This window comes from Macaca nemestrina, chromosome 12 (assembly GCF_043159975.1).
Source record: "Macaca nemestrina isolate mMacNem1 chromosome 12, mMacNem.hap1, whole genome shotgun sequence".
Taxonomy (NCBI): Eukaryota; Metazoa; Chordata; class Mammalia; order Primates; family Cercopithecidae; genus Macaca; species Macaca nemestrina.
In genome coordinates this window covers 84,021,713-84,043,353 of record NC_092136.1, presented here as the reverse complement: position 1 = coordinate 84,043,353, position 21,641 = coordinate 84,021,713, and the positions used below count along the sequence as shown (strand labels likewise).

The 21,641-nt window shown below is 35.0% G+C and overlaps 1 protein-coding gene and 1 long non-coding RNA gene across 25 annotated transcripts in view; one reads left to right on the top strand and one right to left on the bottom strand.

Moving 5' to 3' along the window:
• LOC105468849 (discs large MAGUK scaffold protein 2) overlaps nucleotides 1-21,641 on the top strand; it is a 2,241,192-nt gene that overhangs the window by 971,424 nt on the left and 1,248,127 nt on the right. The window lies entirely within an intron of this gene.
• LOC105468841 (uncharacterized) overlaps nucleotides 4,933-21,641 on the bottom strand; it is a 123,132-nt gene continuing 106,423 nt past the window's right edge. The window contains exons 11-12 of the long non-coding RNA XR_003015194.2: nucleotides 7,762-7,849; nucleotides 4,933-5,068 (exon numbers count right to left, since the gene is read on the bottom strand). This is a non-coding gene — a long non-coding RNA (uncharacterized lncRNA). The remainder of the gene's footprint in view (nucleotides 5,069-7,761; nucleotides 7,850-21,641) is intronic.

Here is a 21,641-nt window from a genome sequence, read left to right as displayed (position 1 = left end):
TTTGTTCTTCTAATAGAAGTACTAAATTGAATTTCAAAAAGTTCTTAGATGAAAGTGGTCATAAGGTTTAAGAGACTAAAAATGGGGATTGTGTATTTGCTTGCTGTGTACAGAACTTATCTCTTTGTAATGATTTTATCTGGCAATTTAGAAAGTACTCTCAGTCTTGATCTTACTCATATTTTAAAATAATGTTTATTGTTATTATATAGAAAGCCTTTGTAAACTAGTTATCTTTTATCCCCCAATACAACATCTCTGTGAGGTAGATATTTTTATAGACAAGAACACTAAGTCACCTTAAGGTGAAAATTCTCTTTACTAGGAAGGTTCAAGCATCAGGCCGAAGACCATTTCTCCATAATATTGTTCAGATGATCAAAGAACTATCTGGGGGCTAGACTAGATGGCCCCAAATTAAAGTTCCTTTCATGTTAATACTTAAATTTGGCTATACCTTGCCCAAAGTGACCAAGCCTAAAGTCATGGCACTTGGGTTTAAGCCCAGGTTTCTGACTCTGAGTCCAGGGGAAGTCTCTATTTTTCTTATTTGTCACTCTTTGAGAATTTTCCAGGGACTGACCATGCTTCCAAAGCATTAAACCAATGTATTTCTGGGATGCTACCAATAGCAAAGGGAGAAGCTGGTGCTTGCCCCACAATTTTCATTTATGTATTTGTATGATCAAATTGAGTCCATGTTACCTAGTCGAATCTTGAAAGCCAGAGTATACATAGTACAGAGGGCTCAGCTAATGCATACTCTCAGGTAAAATTCTATCTGTGCAATGAAGACTGACAAATATTTCAGATAATAAGGGCAGAAGTAGAGCTGAATGACTTCAGGATATTGGTCTCTTCTTTCCTCTGGCTTCTAACCTCTTTCATCCAGCTCCTAGCTTGGGAATACAGCCTGTTGCACTCTTATAATGGGTAAGAGTATGTAATTAGGCCAGTTGAAGTCACTTCTGGCTTTCTCTTTTATTCTTTTACATTCTACTTCAGAAGTCCAGGACCTGGATATTACCTTGATACTTCCAGTTAAATCAGTTTCATGTACACCTCCATTATCAGTTATTTACACTTTTAGTGTCAAGCCAGGAAACTCAGCAAGAATGTGCATGTGCCCAAAACCCTGCTACTTCTACAGAGGAGATCTGTGGAGTCAAATATATCTGAATGAAAAAAATATATCTGAATGAAAAAGATAGCTTAGGTGGTAAATGTTCTGGGTTCTGGGGAGGCATATAAAAATCACTTATAGATTTGATCTCAGATTAAACAGAATTCTACTAATATTCAAACTCTAGATGTTTGCTTGTGGAGCTGTATTTGCTAGGCCTGGACAATTTTTGGATGTTGCCAGACCCTTATTCATGTTTTTTGTTCCATTCTTTGGACTCAGGAAGATAACTTTTAAATTTTTCTGACCAGAAAGGATAGTCTGAAATGTATTATTTTTCACTATCACAGCTAGGTGTTCTGCAATTTTGAATAAGCATTTGGCATTGGTGTACAAGTCTCCCTTAAATATAACTTTAGAGAAGAAGTCTATCTGGAAAATTCTAGACTTCCTTTACAGTTGTTAGATTAACTTTTTGTCTTCACATTTAATTGACTGTGTTTTACTTTACTTGGTTTCTCTCTGAAGCAGTTTTGGAAAACTGTATAGCAACTTCAATGCCAGTGTAATGAAATTTGTAGCAAAGTAAGAGATAATGAATAGACTTAAATAGATTTATGGAAGTCCCTCCCTCCCTCCCTCCCTCCTTTCCTTCCTTTCTTCTTTCCTTCCTTCCTTCCTTTCTCTTTCTTTCCTCCTGTCTCTGTTTTCTTGTTTACTTGCTCATTTTACTAGTTACAAGTCAAGATTACTTTCTTGATTTCTGTCTGGAGAAGCAGATTGTCCAAAGTAAGTTTCATCAGTACCAGGGTATTAATGTTCAGGACCTGATGTTGTATTTCACAGATGATGGGTTTGAAGATCCTTATTACCTATCACAGACTCAGTTCCATTTCATCTAATTCTATGTTGAATTGTGTTGAATCAAGATGTTTCAATGTATCACTCAGAAAATATTAATGAGATCATTTATACAGTATGTCTAAAGTTGCTTAGTTTCAAATGAGTAATCCTGACTTATTGAACAGTTTGAAATCTTTCCTTGCATATAATCTGGCTGCTCAGAGCCCCCAAGGCACTCTCTGTATAGTTGCTTTTGGCTCTGAATTGTGTTGGCACCTTGTGCTATTATTTAATCATTGCATATAAATATTCTACTTATTGCCAACAAGAACATTCATGTGTTTAGCAAATACAGTATTGATCCTTTTCTACACTTGCCTACTGCCTTACAATGGTATGGACTTTATCCAAGGAGGGAGGTCATCAAGGAAATATTAATAGTATTCCTTCAGGACTAAATTTGTAGCATGTACTCATGGAAGATCTCCCTGGACTTTATATCATCTCTGCTCACGTGGTGTCACGGACTTCTTTCCTTCACATTGAACTGAATTGTCACAAGGCTGTAAATAGCATGAGATGTCAGAGTCCGGGGCGTAACATTCAGAACACCTAGCTACTGCTATAGTGCTTACAATATAAGTTCAATTTATTATGTTTGTTGAATGAATGCTTTATATGATCTATTGTTTAATTATTTAGGCAATTGAGACCTAGTGTTAATTTCAAAGAAGGACCTGTTGAATAATGACACCCATCATACTTCATTCTTAGGATATTTTTATCTGCATATAATTTCTACTGAACTCCATGACAGCAGAGGGAAAATGAAGTATTTGATAAATATATATTGAATGAACAAATAAATGAATCCCTTGGTCACCAAGACTGAGACCTAGAAGTTGGTTGATAAGTTCTTGGTGAGGAATGAATGGATGCATGAAGGTCTGTAAACATAATTCCCATAGTAGCCTTTATTTTTTGAGTTAATTTAAATCCATCTTAAAACAATCGATAGTTTTGTACCAGCTGGAAAAGATTTGTTTTGCTTTTATTGCTTATAAAATAAGCAACTTTTATCTCTCCGACTTAGAATCCATGTATGGTCCAATGTCTTCAATAGAATTGAATGATTTGCATTAGAACTGGTAAGAAGAGTTAGTCTGTATTTTGTAGGATGAGGCCTGGTTCCAGTGCTGCCACAGGAACCTGTCAGCCATAGTGCTCTGGTCTTCTGGCTTTGTTAGACATGTAGGCATGAACTAGTCCAGGGAAAGGAGAACTCTGGAAAATTCCCCTATGTGTAGGCAGCTTCTCAGCACCATTGTCTTCTCCATCCCAACTATACTAGAATTCCCAGTCCCTGTGTAAGCCTTTCTGAAGTAAGTCATTTATTTTCCATTTGTTAGTTAAACTACTTTGAATGATTTATTCCCTTTAAAAAATCATTCTGGCCAACGAGGCAGAACTGCTAAAGACTGTTGCTAAGAGCAACCAGCTAAAAAGTTTGTTCTTAAATTAACTAGCAAGCCACCTCAAATCCTTTTCTAGAAATGAGTGTGTGCACATGTGTGCAGGCTCATGTGCCTACCTAAATTTAAAATATATATATACACATATATAATGTATATATGAATTAACTACTTACTACCTGTAGATTCAACTTAAACCAGGGTTCCTGTCTAGAAGAACAAATCAAGAAGTGGGAAATGACAGTGCTTTGTGAAAGTAACACAATTAATGAATTAATTACTTAGGACAAACTCTGGTCAATAATGATTAAGCCATTTGAATAGCAAAATTATTCATATTTTCATATTTTTAAGCCATTATATTGGTGTGAATTTGAGGCTACAGGTAGAAAATCTAGGTTGTGTACTCCATGAGGGACAGGGAGTGCACAGGGAGTATCTCTTATTTATGTATCACTGAAAACCTCTAATTTTCAGTATGATACCTCACACATAGTAGGTGCTTATTAATATTTGTTGTATACATGAAGGAATGACTGTCTAGATAGTAGTCCCATTTTACTAATGAGAAATTAGAGGCCTAGAGTAATAAATAATGTTCCATAGGTTTATAGAGCTAAATGGGCTAAACTGCTCTTCAAACTCAAGTCTGCCAAACTCTGAAAACTGTACTGTGAAGTGAAATGTTGTTTCCTCTTTTAAATACTTTACAGAAGAACAAAACTTTGCAGAACTCAGATTTAGACTCCTAATAATTTAAGAATCAGCATCTGTGAACATAGAGTATCATAGAGGTAGGGGTGTGAGTTTGCAAATTCAACATAACTGGATTAAAAACTCCTACCATTTATTAGCAGTAGGGATGTGGGAAAGATACTTAAACTTCCTGAAGACTTGTCTTCAAGTGCAAAATGAAAACACTAGTGGCATGTTCAAACACATATTGTAAGAATTAAATGAGATTATAAATTAAACATACAGGCAGTTAATATGATATATGCTAAGAAGTACTGGCTGCTATTATTACTGTGATTTAAAGCAGAGGAAAGAACAATATAGTAATGTACTATTCCAGGGAATGTATTATCCTAAAATACATATATAAATACACACACATACACACACACACGTATGTACATGCATATATACATCTCATCACTACATACTTTTAGCATTATTTTCTAAGCTAAGAAGGCACTAAAAATATTATCCAGGAGCTCTTATGGGCATTTCTAGTCTAAAAAATATATTTTTAATCTTCTTATTTAACACTTTCACTGAGAATATCTTCAAAATTGAAGATTTGGCTAATTGGCTTATGTTAATTGTTATCAAATTTACTTACCAAAATTTGTTTTTTCTCTTAACTCATGTTCTTGAGACCCAAGTAACTAATCATGCATTAATGTTTTGAGAAAACTATAGTGTAGTGTGGGGCATTTTGTGGAATTGAGCTTTATTTGTTTACCTCATAGAGGGAGCATTTGTAGTGGGCAACTGTGTGATCCTTGCAAACATGAATGATAAATATTTGTTTTCGTCATTTGTTGAATCACTTTTTTCAGCACCCGCTGCTTATCTTGGTAGAAATCATCATCTTCAGTATCCTATGGCTTTGTTCAAATCTAATCTGAAGAAAGAAAAGTTGATCATTTAGAGCAAGTCAGGGTCTCAGGGTTTTCTTCAGAGAAATTTAGTAAACCCTACTACAGTAGACACAATGGAAACCATGATTCATGTGTACGGTAGCACCTAACAGTCTTCCTTGTAAAGACAGCACATTCATTTTTTTAAAAGAAGGATGACTCAATTAATCTAAGCATAGGAACACTTCATTCATCTTGCATAATAAGGAGAGTGTGTCTTCTGCTTAAGCATATTTTTCTCTCTAATAAGGCAAACCCCTTTTAAGTGTATAAAACGTTTTTTATTTTTACAAATTTTTGGTGAAACTTTTTAGAAGTGTGAACTCCCTGTTTCAATAATACTATAAGGACCAAATGACATCAGGCAAGAAAGCTCTATTGGAAAAATTTGATTCTCTCAATACATAATTATTAATTCATTTACTTTTTTTATCTCAATAAGTAATTATTAATTCATTTGCTTTTTAACAAGTATTTATAGATCTTTTCATATGCCAGGCACTGTGTGAGGTTCTGAGAAGGCAATGATGAAGACAATAGATGTAGTCCCTCCTTCATGGAGTTTATAGTATAGTGGAAGAGACGGAAGACTTAAATACGTATACAATAACATCTACAAAGAAGGGAAAGACATGATAGGAGATCGTATATAGGAGGCCTGATTTAAAGTGTGAGGTCATTAAAGGTTTCAATGCAGAAGTAATGCTTGGAAAGGATGAGTTAGAATTAGAAAGAATGTCTGAAGGTGTTAGGATGAGAAGTGCTTTGAGACAGAGCAAAAGGAAATATTTGAGAGGATAATCAAGGTTTAGTGACTGATTAATGGGTAAGGAAGGTGAAAACAAGAGAAGAATCAAAAGACATTTTACATTTTAAGCCCAGAGTTCTTAAAGAATTATGTTCTGTCAACAGAACTAGGGAAATTAGAAGTAAGTGAGGAATTTGATTTTATGTCCATTTGCACAGTAAGTTTGGGGTGATAGTGAACCATTCACATGGATGATGAACCCGCCCAGCTGAAATACAGCACTAAGGAAATTAGAGTGAAGCTGTAGCTACAGATTTGAGAGTCAACCACTGTCACTGCTGTCAGAATGCAGAACATGTAGCCAGAACCAGAAGGTCAAAAATCCCAACTTTGAGAGGTGCAGGGTAAAAGGAGTATAGCAAAGAAGACCAAGAGGTTTAGTACTACAGGAATAAAGCAAGGCAAGTATCCCAAGAATCAGGGAGCTAATGTTATTGATGATTTATTTATTTGTTCATTTAGCAAATATATGTATTCAATACTAGCACAATTTTGTGCTAGGCCTGTGGAAATGAACAAAGCAGATATACGGCCCAGTAGAGGAGAGTAATTATTGAGAAAAACATGGGATTTGGTAATTCCATTAGAGTTTATAGGATAAAAGCAAAATTGTGGATGGTTCAGGGGAGACAAAAAGGAGGAAACATAGAGACCATAGCTGAATATGACTTGAGAAAATCTTTAGAGAAATAAAGAAGAAAAATAAGGTGTGATCTGGATAGATCTGTAAAGGCAAATGAAGGCACTGTTCGGGGCTTTAAGTAGAGCCACAGAAAGAAGACAATGAGAACACTGCAAGTTGGGCATGAAAGAAGCTGCCAAATATTAGGAATTATAAAACTTGGATTTCAGAATCAGTTCTGCTATGAGTACATCTTTTCTATTTTCAGGGCGTCAGTTTACTTTTCAGTAAAAAGAAAAATAAAATGTGCCTGAGTTGGGGGAGCTCAAACACTTCCAAATTCCCTTTCAATTGTAACATTCTGAAAGTCTGAAAGTCTAAAAGTCTAGGGTATTGGCTTAAGGTCACAAGTCCCACAAGAAGCGTCCAGTGTGAGAATGGGAGTACAGGACCTATCATGCATTCAATATCTATTTTGAGCTAGGGGATATGCTACATGCATTTTCCCTCAAAATAATTCCTAGAAGTAAAGGAAAACTTGAACAAAGAAAGGCAGAGGTACGTACACTATCGTGTCATAGTTCTCATGTTGAAGAATAGAAGCCTGAGATTATAGAGATTAAGTGATGTATCCAAAGTCACCAGCCAATGCATAGAAGAGCTGAGATTCAAATTCAGGTAGACATGAAAATGAGAAGAAATAGTCTTCTCTCTTGCTGAAATTGTGCAACTTTAAGATACCAGAAAAAAAATGTATTGGAAGTAAGAGAAATGGCTTGAGAACAGGTGCCTGTGAACAGGAGAAAAAGTCTAGGTTAACTGTGATTGGGAGTGGATCCAAGAGGAAGACAGGATGGTCTCATTGATGTGGCTATGCCTAAACCTACAGTGTTCACTCAGCCCTGTGACTGGTCTTGTCTATGGCTTTCTGTTCTACATCCTGAAAGCCAGAATGGAAAGCAGAGACTGGAGACAATCCAGGATCAAGGACTGATACATATGTCTTGGTGGAAGTGTAAGTGGGAGACTGGGGAATGATAGCATGATGTCCCTCTGGCTGTCTGCAAGCTCAAAGTTGGGCAAGAAGTCACGGTAGCCAGAAACCAACTGATAGTGAGGATGTTTTTGCCTTTCCTCGTTCAAGTTACGTTGTGTGTCTTCTATAATAATTAAAAGTGCAAACAAATGGAGGAGGATGTTAAAATAAGACAGACCAAGCTTGAAATCCAGATAACACTCCTACTCACTGAGTGATTTTGAGCAAGCCGTCACACCTCTCTCTTGGTTTTCTCCTCTGGAATGTAGGGCTATTTAGGCCAATCTTCCAAATATTATCTGAGATGAAGGAATAATGTAGCTTTTTAAATATAACGTTACCAAACCATGCCATTCTTGATGTTATGTTTGAATAAGATCTGATTTTGTAGAAATTTTTATTTCCTTGATATTTTGGTTAGCTATACTTGATCAGTTATTTTCTCACAGAATAACTTTATTCTCCAACTTCAAAATCTTATCTTATAAAAAGGCTGCTCAAAATGTCTCAATACACATTAATTTTTACATGTCCGTGAAACTGAAGACTGCTTTTGTTGCTTGCTATTTTTGTTCATTTATGTTTTTGCACTTAGCGTTCATTTATGTATTCTGAGGTTGGCTGCACTGGACACTCCCATTTGATTTCAGTGTACTCCAAATTACTTTGAGTAATTATTTTCTTTTGATGTTTTAATTTATAAAATAAATATTATTGTTTTATACTGTACAAATAATGTCTTTAATGAACATTGTAAGGTTTCAATCAAGTTCTTCTTGCTGGGTTAGGAATTAATAGCAAAGAAAGTAAAGGAGGCCGGGCGTGGTGGCTCACGCCTGTAATCCCAGCACTTTGAGAGGCCGAGACGGGCGGATCACGAGGTCAGGAGATCCAGACCATCCTGGCTAACACGGTGAAACCCCGTCTCTACTAAAAATACAAAAAAAAAAAAAAAAAAATTAGCCGGTCACGGTGGCGGGTGCCTGTAGTCCCAGCTACACGGGAGGCTGAGGCAGGAGAATGGCGTGAACCTGGGGGACGGAGCTTGCAGTGAGCCGAGATCGCGCCACTGTACTCCAGTGTGGGTGACAGAGAGCGAGACTCCGTCTCAAAAAAAAAAAAAAAAAAAAAAAAAAGGAAAGGAAGAAAGGTAGCATTTATTATCTACCTATTATATATAAGAGCTAACCTAAGTTTTTAACAAAACATATATATCTAATGCTCATATTGGCATATTAGGTAGTTATTAGCCCATTACACAGATGAAGAAATAGTCTCAGATGAGTTTATTTTCTTCATGTCATACTGCTAGGAATGGGTACAGCCCACATTTGACCCAAAGTTGTCGAGACTCAAGGTCATGCACTTCCCCAAACATAGCCTGTTTACTGCTTTCATGAGCGCATGAGATTTGCCTTCTTGAATTCTGGAAGCTATCCCATATGAAGCTCTTTTTCCAATTATCTCAAAACAAAAAGAGGTAGAAAAGAGTCCTTTAGAGTTGCATCTACCAAACAAGAAAGAAAGCAGAGTCAGCCCCCAGCCCATTAGGAAAAGGAGGGCGACGAAAATAGTCAGAATGAAAGAGTTAGAAAGCAAGTTTTTTGAGTACTTTCCCTATACCAGATTCTAAGCAAGACATCAGAGCTCTAGGTTAGGGCCATTTCAGGTGAGAATTCTTTTAGAATATTGGCATAAGAACTCCAACAGTCATTTCTTACTTTGCTTGAATTAGTCTAAGATTAGTCACTCTTCAGCGCTTTTTGGTGACAGAATACTCTTCCCCTTACCATACAGCTCATCCTCTTGTTGGACAAGTCTGAGGGCTTATTTAGAAGGGCCTTATTTTATTAATAATAGTTAAATTAAAGCCAACAGTTATTATATTTTGTCTGGGCATCAGACACTTTAATGACATTATTTCTAATCTTTACCCTAGCTCTTCAAGTTAAGTAAATTTCTACACCACAAACATTTGGAGAAAATCAGGGGCATACCCAAATGCTTACAGTTAGTAAGAATCAAATCCAGGTCTCTTTGACTCTTCCTTATACAAAGCTGCCTGACTACAAACTCTATCCATTTGCACTTTTCTAAGAAGAAAGCCAGAATATAAAAGTGTAGCTGAGGTCTGAAGAGACTTGGGGATTTTGAGTACTGGGCAAAGACATTGGAAGGAAATGGAGCTCGAGAGTGGGGCACAGAGGGTAGTGACAAGCAAGTAGACAATTGTAGTGGGTCACAGACTTTGGGATTTTATTCACTTGGGATTTTATTCACCAAAAGATGACTGAAAAGTCTGAGTTTTAAAAATAGCAATGCAGTGAAGATTGATGACTATTTCATACTATACATATGAAGAGATGAAATTTTATTTTTAACATTTGAATAACAACATATTTTCAGAACTACCTAAAATGTCCTATAAGAATTCAACAGTGATGAATTGTGGCAGAAAAAAAAAAACCCAACAGGATATTCAGTTGACCTTTTATAAATTAACTGTGTCTTCATCTTTAAAGCAATGTATATGTAAAAGGCTTCTTATATATGTCATTAATTTCAGGTATCTTATTTCTTAGAAGAACGTTTAATTTTTTTCAGATACACATCTTTGGATATATGCTATAAAAGAACAATTAAACTTAGAATGAAGTGTATGCACTTATTACATATGAGAAAGTAGACTCTGAAGTAAATTAGATTTTATAAATTGTATATTTTACAATTACTTATACCAAAAACATCAATTATGTCATTTAAATCATAGACATTCGAATTTTGTTCTGCTACTTATTTCTGCTTAGCAATTGGACAAAAAGATTAATCTTTCTGGACCTTAGTTTCTTCATTTGTTGACTCAATTTAATATCTCTTGTATTGTGCTGTTGTAAAATGAAAGGAAATAATACTTGTAAAGTACCTAGCTCAATGTTGACAGGCAGTCTGAAATCAGAAACAGAGAAAGTGAGATAATTTTGTATGTGAAAGACAAACATTATGAATTTAAAAGTTCAGATCAGATGGCTGCATCTCACTATTTTGCTTTCTGCCTTCATACTGCCTTTATGTCATCTATTTAGTGACTTATCAGAAAAGGCCCTATCCAAGAACTATTGTGTAGTTTTTGTTAAGCAGGTCAAATCCCCAGACACATTTAGAATAATTAAGAATTTCAAGTGAAATATGCTTAATGTTATACTGATGCATTCTTCTTTGATGATAGACATTAAATAAAATATCTAATTGAACTGAATAATTGAATTTTAAAAGCAATTTGGTGATATAAATTAGCTGAACAAATTATCTGTGTTTTTATCAAAAGATGTCATGACTAAACACGTTACTTTTTATTGTGGAAAACAAATATAACTTGTGCTTTTGAATGATGCTAGGTCCATCTAGCTGTAACATAATCGACGTGTGCTTATTATGTACTTATTATCATGAAAATACTTTGAAAAGAAAAACTGTGAAAACCTGTCAATGGTATACATTTTTGAGCCAGTGATTGTGCTTGAATATTGATTCTTCTTCAGAAATGATTTTGGAAAAATAAAGGCTCAAAGCTTTGGTTCTTTAACTATAAAATAGAGATCATGATATTACCAACTCATGGGATTGTTGTGATAATTAAGTGAGATAATACATGGAAAGGGTCTGGTACACTTCATGGCTCAGTGTGTAAGCATTAGAAATGTATTTTAAATCTATATAATTGCACTGGAAAGACTATATGAAGACAATTTTATTGTGTGTTTTTCTTAAAAAAAATTAGTTTTTGAAAAGTAACTATTACCTGATTGTGTTTCATGAATCTGAATAATTATAGGTGAATTTGATTAAAACCAAGTTCTCCTGAATTAAGTTGTTTTGTATTCAAAATGTGTGTATCCTTAGGAAGAGATTGGGATACTAATTACGCTAGGATGAATAGGTTTATGCCATAAGATGTTGGCTTGTCGTATTAGATTCTTTGTGATTATACTGCCTCAGGGAATCTAGCTGTAGTCACACAATCACAGAAAACAGTACTGTCTTTCTTTTCCAGCAATAGTTCCTTAAGGTTTTTGAAACAAAACCTTAGCAACCGATTAAGTTTCTTGTGTTTTCCTTGCTGTTCCTGTGATGCTTTTGTTTGCCCTATAAACACAGGCAGGGGAAGAAATAATTTTTATCTCTCCAGATACCCAAGGTACACATTTGGAAGTTATTGTTAACTCCTCTATTTCCCTTAGCCCCAAAGTCTACTGAGGTACCTAGTTCTCCTGAGTCAATCTCTTTAATATTTTTGAACCTTTTAATGTGGGCAAGTTATTTAATATTTTAAGCCTCAGTTCCTTATATGTAAAATTATTATAATAATAATACCCATGCCACTTAGAAATTGTGAGGATTAAGGTAACGTTTACAGATTTACTTACCAATGTGACATTTGGTAAGAGATCTCAAATTTAGGCTCCTTAACATTCTTTCTCACTTCTTCCTCCATATGTATCCTTCACATTATTTCTCCATATGTATCCTTGAGATTATTTCCTCCTTAACATTATTTCTCACTTCTTCCTCAGTATGTCTACATGACAGACATAAGAAACTGACTGTTTGCCTAACAAGTGACGCTCTCTCTTGTTTTCGTTTCCTTGACTTTGTGTTCACTGTTTTTTTTCTCTTGCTTCCTTGATTTTGTGTTCACTTTTTTTTTTTCTGCCTGGTTTGTCACTACTCACCTCCTTGCTCCTCAACTTCTTGCTTCCATGGCATATACTGCTCACCTTTCAGACTTAGCTGAAGGGGAATTTCTGGTTGGAAGATCCTCTAAACACCCCATCGGCAGGAAAGTCAAGGTCAAGAAACTACATTCTGAAGTTTTACTGCCTTAGTTGAAATCCTTACTCGATGTGTGATCTTGGGCAAAATACTCAACTTCTCTAAGCCTCAATTTTATCCATAGATTTGGGTAACTAATAGGGCGTATTTAATGAAGTGTATGAAAATTAAATTAGACAACATACGTAAGTGCTTAGCACAGTGCATTGCAAGTAGTAAGGGATCAAAACCATGATTCAGTAATTATAATAAGTGGCATAGAGTTCATTGTTCTGACAGAGCACACATTGCCCTATGTTGTCTTGCGTATTTCCATGTCTTTTTACCTACCAGACCATTTATTCCTCCCAGACCTTCTACGTATTCAATTTTGTTTTGTTCTACTCATTCAATTTTGTTTTCTCTCCATATTACTTTGGAATTAGCCCATGAAAGACAATCGTTACATGTTCATTGAAGGAAAAAATGGGTGAATATTTCCATTGGTAGTGGTCTTACTTGAAAACTGGTAGGATTTTCTTTTTCCATTTTTAGCAGTATTTATGGAGCAGACAGCCTAGTATAGGGAAAAGCATTCCATTTCAGTAAACAGCACCCATTAAGTTACAATCTCCTTAAGGATAAGGTCAGTCTTGTATGAGTCTCTGTACCTCCAAAACACCTACATGTAGTACTCAGTATATGTTAATGATTAAGTAATAATATATGTGTTGATCTCTCTTAATAAACTGTAAGTAGATTTTACGCAGATATGTATTCTTCCTGTTCAATATTACTAATCACATAATATGTGTGTAATAAATTTTAAGTACTTTGTTGTAATTATAACCCAATTTATAAAGATTATATTTAAAATGCTATTACAAAACCATGCCATGCAAAATGTTCAAATCTCATTCCATGCTTTCTGACAAGGCTATTATAATTTTCTACATTACCAGCTATTTTAGTAACTTTATTTCTTTCAGTGATGACTTCAGTTCTGTCTGTAATTTTTAAAAAGTGCATGCTACATTTAATTTGGGGGCCATATGTTAAATGCTTTTAATGTGGTATTCCCAAAGTTGAGTGTTTAGGATTATTATGATTCAGAGATGCTTCCAATGTTGTGTTTGCTGTTACATAAGCCACACAAAGCAATGCAAGTTGAACAGAGTGGTTTGAAGCTAAAAAGGTCAAGGATTAAATCTTACCTCTGCCAGCAGTGCATCTTGGACATGTTACTTAACCTCTATGAATTCACTTTTCCCTGCTGTAATATGAGCCTGATAAAGCCTAGGCCTATTCTGCAGAACTGTGCAAAGGGCACTAGTAGATGTATAATGCTTGGAACATAATAGCAGCTTTGCACAGATGGCTATTGTGATTTTAAGCAAAGCAGGGGGGACCATTTTCCCGAAGCACATTATTTTTTAAATCCTATAGAAGCTTTGACCATTAAAAAGAAATTCATTCATGGGCATCAATGCACTAGAAGGTGCCACAAAGCCCAGAAGCAATGAGGTGAACAATTTAGCCATTTTCTACATGTTAACTGTTAATAGATTGCATACAGAAGACAATTTGGACTATACAAAATGTTCTTGGAAACCATTCCTAACTTAACAATAGCTAAATCCATCTGCTCTCCTGGAGTTTCATTTGTATCACCCCCACTCTGTATTACAAACCCGTATTTGGACTTAACTGATTCTGGATTAATATCTAATTTGTTGTCTAAAAATAGAAAAAGAAGAGGATCTGATAAGGAGATCAAAATTAGGTTATATGACCATGGATATTCACTCTTTTTTTTTTTTTTTTTTGGTCTCATCCAAAGGTTTTAGAGGAAAGATTTTTGAAATTCTGGCATATTCTCTGATAAAACAAAGTAGGCCAGTAAAAAAGTTTGTAGGATTCATGTCATAGGTCGACAGAGAGAAGGAATAAGGCTAGTAGGCTAGTGTTGTCACTCTATTACTATGCCTTAGTTTACCAATCAAAAAAGAAAAAAATTACCTACATCAGAATAATGAGGATATTATATGAATTCAATGAGATGGGTAAGGTGGAAATGCTTAGGAAATAAAAATATGGTATGTCTACCATGTAGTTTTCTTACAAGTATTAGTTGCAAAGCTGTATTCTCAAATTACTAAGATTGTAAAACTGATTGGTTCAAGTGCTCACATGAACATTTTCTTTTACATATGCAATGTTGTGTTTCCATGGTGTTTTGTGTTCTCCCATCATAACATAACAACAGCTCTCTTAAGGAGAATAATTTTCTTGATGAGAAGACACAATGGCTGGGTGACCTCAGTCTTAAGAACCAGATCAAGGCTTCCTTCCCTTCTCTACCTGCTAATTTTCTTCCTTTCTTTCTGCAATACTTTTTTGGCTCCTATGATGTTATAGGCAATGTGACAATTATTAATAATATGCTGCAGAGATGAATAAGGGATCGTGTTCTCTTAGTAGGTCTGTGATCTATTTGAAACTTCTACTTAAAACAATTACATATATGGTATGACGAAAGTATCTGTCATGGGGCCATGAGCAAAAGAGCCATAGAGAAGAGTTCATCTGAATTTCCAGTTTGGGAAGGTCTTAGAGAAAAAGACCTGAACATTATCTTGAAGAATGATTTACAGTTTTCCAGATGTGTAGTAGTCAAGAGAACATTTCAGGTGGAAGGGACTGTATATTAAAAGCAGACTTCTGAAGCTGTGTGACTCATTGAAAAATACTACGAGGACCCATATGGTGCAAGTACAGTGTTCATAAAGGAGAGCCCTGGGAAAGGAACACAGAGAAGTGGATGGGAGTCAGAGTGTATAAGCCACATGAAACAACTGGGGCCGGTAGGCAGTATAAAACAATGGAATTGTTTTACTGTGAGAGTGCCTAAGCTTGTTTTTAGAAATAATCTTAATACTTTTTTTCCTGCAGCATGTGGAACATGAATATGCTGTTATGGAGAGGCACTGGTGTCAGGAGAGTACTATAAAAATATGGCAAGGCAAATAACAGTTCTAAGTAAGTTTCAGGTTATAGAATTCTCTCTTAGGCCTTGATTTAGCCACAAGGGCTCAAGTTTTGCCTTCATGCCATGTCATTACATGACAACACTTCAGGATATCCTGGTGACCTGAGTCAGCAACAGAATAATCCCAGCTGCTAGCGTGGCTATATCTAAATATTAATTACAGAAACAACCTAGAAAAGTAGTCCTTGTGCTATGCTATATTAAAAGGGAAATTGTATCTAAATGCAATAAGCCTACAAACATACAAGATATGTTGTCTTACTTTCCATCTCAATTAACAGCGATAGTGTACTGCCTAACAAGTTGTTTTGAAGAGTGACTAAGTGAATACTTACGAGACATTTTTAGCAATTTTGATTTGCAGATCATTTGAGAAACCAATGAAAGCAATGAACGTTTCCCAGGAAAATAGAGGTATTGATATAGTGGTTAAGAGCATGGAGAGTGGGTCAAACAGTTTGGGTTAATTTCACATTTTGGACACGTATTAAGAATGTGGCTTTCAGCAAGTTAACTTCGCTAAGTCTCAATTTCCCTTTGAGTTTTAGTGAAAATTAAATATGGTAATTCATGTAAACTGTTTAGCTTAGTACCTGGTAAATGATAAGTCTTCAATAAATGTTAACTATTATAATTGTTATTATTACTATTATTATTGTATATCATATAGCACAAAATTTCAGGTGATTTGAGCTACTCTAAATCTAACATAGTGGCCAATGAAGGCTGGTTAAGAACCATAATGTTTGTGAAAGCTCTTTGCATAGTGTTTTACACTTCAATGGTTCTTAATAAATGTTTAATTTGAATTTAAATTACCCATAATAAATGCTTCATTTATATGCTTAATTATTTGTTTGTTTAACCATACAATTGACCTGGGCCATAAAGTAGTGGTTTTAGGCAAATATGTTTACAACCAGAACTTTTCAACTTAAATGAAATCTGGTGGAATATACCTGGTATAAACTGGGAGAAAATCAAAGCAGATATATTTATTTTTTTAATTTGAGGATCTGTTTTTATAGGCAACAAAGCGGATAGTTCTGCATTTCTAGCTCCTCAGAGGGTTATAATGGACAGATACATATTGCCAGAACTTTCAAAAGAGTTTATTTAATGACCAATTAGGATTAAGTACAAAGATAATTATAATTTTATAGCTTGGAAAGGTAATATGCTTAGCATAACATGCTAAATTTAAAGCTTGTTTTAAAGAGCAGGAGGTAGGAAAGGAAGGTTTGTTCTTTTTGGATAACTAAATGAGTCCTGAGTTTGGGGAATTTTAAGTAGGCTCACATTCATTAATTCATCTGTTGCGCGCCTACACATGCTGCGTGCTGAACATGATGCTAATCACTGAGGCTAAAAGAAAAGTTTCTGGTCTGGTGGTGGAGAAGAACATGCAATAAGTACTAATAGAACTCATAGGTGGGAACTGAACAATGAGATCACTTGGACTCAGGAAGGGGAACATCACACACAGGGGCCTATCATGTTGAGGGGGGAGGGGGAGGGATTGCATTGGGAGTTATACCTAATGTAAATGATGAGTTGATGGGTGCAGCACACCAACATGGCACAAGTATACATATGTAACAAACCTGCACGTTATGCACATGTACCCTACAACTTAAAGTATAATAATAATAAATAAATTAAAAAAAAAAAAAGAAGTCTATATAAAGTACTGAATGTGGAGAGAGGAAACCAAAAGGAACTGAAAGGCAGAAATATGGAGATGGCATGTTCGGGGAATGTTAGGAATTTGCTTTGCTAATATTATAGAATACCAGAGAAGGAGGAAGGTATGGGAAATGAGTCTGGAAGGGAAGGCAAGAGTGAAGTATTGAATGATTTTTGCATGGCATTCTAGTTGATTGCATTTTCAAAAATAGTAACTATTTCAATCAGTGTTGACCATTAGTAATAGCTACCCAAAATAAACTTGTAAGAACTAGAGTGCTGTACATCTAAAGATAACATGTATATACATGTAATTCTAATGTTGTGGGTTGCCATTATAGTTGAAACAGAAAAAAAAAAAGCTAAACTGAATTAATAAAAATATAGACTAGATTATTTTTATATGTCCAAATTATTTTACGTGAGAAAAATGATTATATTTTTGATGAATACTGATACCCAAAGGCCTACTTTAATGAATATGTAAGAATGATTTGCAGTTGTCAACTGATGTGTGTAAGTGTATATAAAATGCTTTAACATAGTTTTTTTTTAAGTTACTAAAATTTTTTTCTACTGATTTTTCATGTGTTTTACTAATATTTTTTTGGGTAGTTTAAGGTAGAATTTGAGTCAGTAAAAAACTGTATATCTTGTCTAAGTCATTGCCTGTTCTAAACACGTACAAATGTTTTCTGAACACAGAGAAGACACAGACATAATTTAGGTATAGATCACTACCTCCAGAAGCCTAGTGGAGGAGATGATATGTTCCTACTAAAAATAATTAAAGATAGTAAGTCGTATTATAAAAGTGTGGGAGTTCAAAATTTGGAGAAATTACTTTCAACTGGAGAATATCATGGAGAGCATAAAAAACGAAGTGGCATTTGAGGTGGACCCCAATGAGATGACTAAAATTTATACACTTGGAAAAATGTTAAAGATGAAAGGGCAAAACCTTATGTTAAAAAGAGCATAGATATAAGAAACTGTTCTGTGGACTATCAATAACATTTTATCTTCCAGTAGCGAGTCATTTCTTTATGTCAGTGTTATAAGAATTCTTATATGGAGGGAAAGAATCAAAGTATCATATGTGCCACAGTTACAATGGCACTTATCAATTCCATTTATTTTGATTGCCCCTGAGTACAGTAGTTAAATGCAAGGTCCTTGGAATCAGATAAACCTAGGTTGGAATTACCAATTCTGCCTGTTATTAAGTATATGTTTTGGAGTAAATCATGTAAACTCTCTGAAACACAGCTTCCTTAAATGAATATGAGTGGGATTATAACACCTAACTCACATAATTGGTATAAGGATTAAATGAGATGATGAATATTAAGTACCTGTTACCACTGTGGCTGACACATAAAAATTACTCAATAAATAGCTGCCATTAAGTGACACATATATCTTGGGGGAAAATTCTTTTCTTTAAAAGGAATTAGAATTTTTAATTTTTTTCCCACACTCTACATTGTTTTCAATGAGAGAAGGGATAAGGGATAGAGGGATGACCATAGTGACTTTTCTTCTCTTTTCTTCTTTTTTTTTTTTTTTCCAATCGAAGTATGTTCAAATACATTTATTCCAATTGACAAATAATTGTGCGTATTTGTGGAGCACAATGTGATGTTTTGATCTAGGTATACATTGTAGAATTAAGTTCCATGCTATATTTTAAATAACATATCCATCCATCATCTCACCAGCTTATCTTTTTCTGTGTTAAGAGCATTAAAAATCTGTTATTTTTGCAATTTTGAAATATATATATAGTATTGTTAATTATGACTACCATGTAGTACAATAAATATCTAAACCTGATTACTCCATTCTAACCAAGACTTTGTACCCTTTGATCAATATTTCTCCTTTTCCTATCTCTTTTTCCCCCCACCCCCAACTGCATCCCTGCCACCTCAGCCTCTAGTAACTACCTTTCTATTCTCTGTTGTGTCAACTTTTTTAGATTCCACATATAAGTGAGATCATACAGTATTTGCCTTTCTCTGCCTGGCTTATTTTACTTAGCATAATGTCCTCCAGGTTCACCCATGTTGTTGCAAATGACAGAATTTGTCTTTTTCAAAAGTGAATAGGCTGGGTGTGGTGGCTCAGCCTGCAATCCCAACAGTTTGGGAGGCCGAAGTGGATTACTTGGGGTCAAGAGTTGGAGGCCAGTCTGGCCAACATGGCAAAACCCCATCTCTACAAAAAAATATAAAAATTATTTGGGCATGGTGGCGGGCACCTGTAATCCCAGTTACTCGGGAGGCTGTGGCAGGAGAATCGCTCCACCCAGGAGATAGAGGTTGCAGTGAGCCAAGATCGCACCATTGCACTCCAGCCTGGGTAACAGAGTGAGACTCTGTCTTTAAATAAATAAATAAATAAATAGTGTATAGTATCCCATTGTGTATATATACTACATTTGTTTTATCCATTCATCCATTAATGAACACTTAGGTTGCTTCCATATCTTGGCTATTGTGAATAATGGTGAAATGAACATGAGACTGCATATATCCTTCCATGCACTGATTTTAAGAAATGTAAAAGGAGTGTGAAAGAAGGATTAAAAGCACTTCAAAGTCCCTGATCTTTGTTTACTTCTTATTCTCTGTAACACACGGCATTTTTACATACACCTAATCCACAAAATATGTTTTTTAACTATTAATTATTTCCATGGCTCTATTCAAATTTGAACTTTTTTGTCTCCTTTTCTTCTCTTTATCTTAATTATGTGCATGATCTGCATGTGTGTGTGTTTGTGTGTGTGTGTGTGTCTGTGGGTGTGTGTTAGCTTAACTATTTATTTCTGCTATTTCCTATTGACCTATATGGTAGTACCAAAATTTTGGACACCTAGTTCCCTGCTTTATTCTCTTTTGGCTTTAATGATGAGAAAAATCACGTATAACTGATTGTACCTAGAGAATTGTCGAACCTCTTTTTAATTTCTATAGTATAAGTAGGACAATGGGTAAAATAGAATTAATTACAAGAAAGATGATGTCAATGGTACTCATACTGAAGTACTTAACTATTTAAATGCATAACAATTACCTATAAACTTACTCGTTCTTATCTTTAACACCAGTAAAGTGAGTCATAGCCTCATTATCCCTGGCTCACTAGCTGCTAAAGTTAAATATTCTATTGAGGAGGAGGGATGATTGTACAGTATATCTTATTTGCTATTTTTTTTGAAACTTCATTGTTTCTCAATGGACACATTCATTAATACATTCAAAGCATCCAAATAGAGTCTTGCTTTATTACATTCCATTCTGAATATTGGTCCCACTTAATAGACAAAGAATGGACTAGAATGGACAAAAACCAAGATGTTAGGCATTTTACCTCCAGATATACTAGTAAATATCACTAGTATTTTATACATATTAGGAAGTTAAGAACAATATACAGCTTTTCTTCAGATAAAACTATGTAGCCAGTTTCTCATTTCATAGTTATTTACATTTTTGAATGTTGAAAAAACAAGATAATAATGAAAGCTTCCATTTGGTTTAGTAACTACTACATGTCAGCAACTGTGCTAGTGTTTACGTACATAGTCTCCAGTCTGCTTAACAGCATTGTAACGGAAGGCCTATTCCACATTCCAAAGGGTGGGTAATTCAAATTCAGCATCAGTTGATTTCTGTTTAGCTAACTAAGTATATGCAGAAGTTGTTCAGAAAAAATAAACTGTCACTTTTGCTTTTGAGGATTTCATAGTCCTCCACCAGGAACAGGGTAGAGGTGAGAGAGACTCCTAGAAGTGTGCAGTGAGTATACTGTAGAGATGTAGAGACATAGACGATAGAGATTGGAAGGGTCACATTTGAGCTGATCTTGTCTGAGGGCCTTTTTCCCAGTGAAATGGAGTAGGATGGACATTATAGGCAGAGAGAGTCAGATTTATGCTTGTTATATTTTAAGTGTATAGTATACACCTTGACACTTCCCCACAATATTTATTTAACATTTGCTACTTTAGCTCACTGCTTCTCTTCTTAAGGGCAAGAACTGTGTTTTATTTATCTTCGTATCTCCAATGCCTAAAACAGTACTTGGAAAGGAACAAGGGCTCAATACCTATGTAAATCAGTGAATGAAAGGAATAAAATTTTTACATGTAAGTGTATTTTTTTCATAACTGAATCACATACCTTTGATGCCAAGCCTTCTAAAAGGTAACCACTCTTTACAAGAAAATATATTTATTGAGATATACTTTCTTTTTCTTAATTTTAATATAGCGATTTTATTTCATATATAGTTTGGCTGTAAGAGTTGTGGGCAGTGGTGAGACCTAACACTACTGTATGGTAAAGTTCAAGAGACTATCAATAGCTATTTTCTGCTATGTCAAGAGGCCTTTATGTTAGGCTCTTCTCATGTTTATGATGCTTAATAGGTTTTGCAACACAAATTTCTTCTATGCTTTATAATGTTTCTTGTTCTCATGCTGTTTCCTACTGCTCAGTGATGTCTCTATTTAGCTAAGTCATCTGAAAACTGAGGAC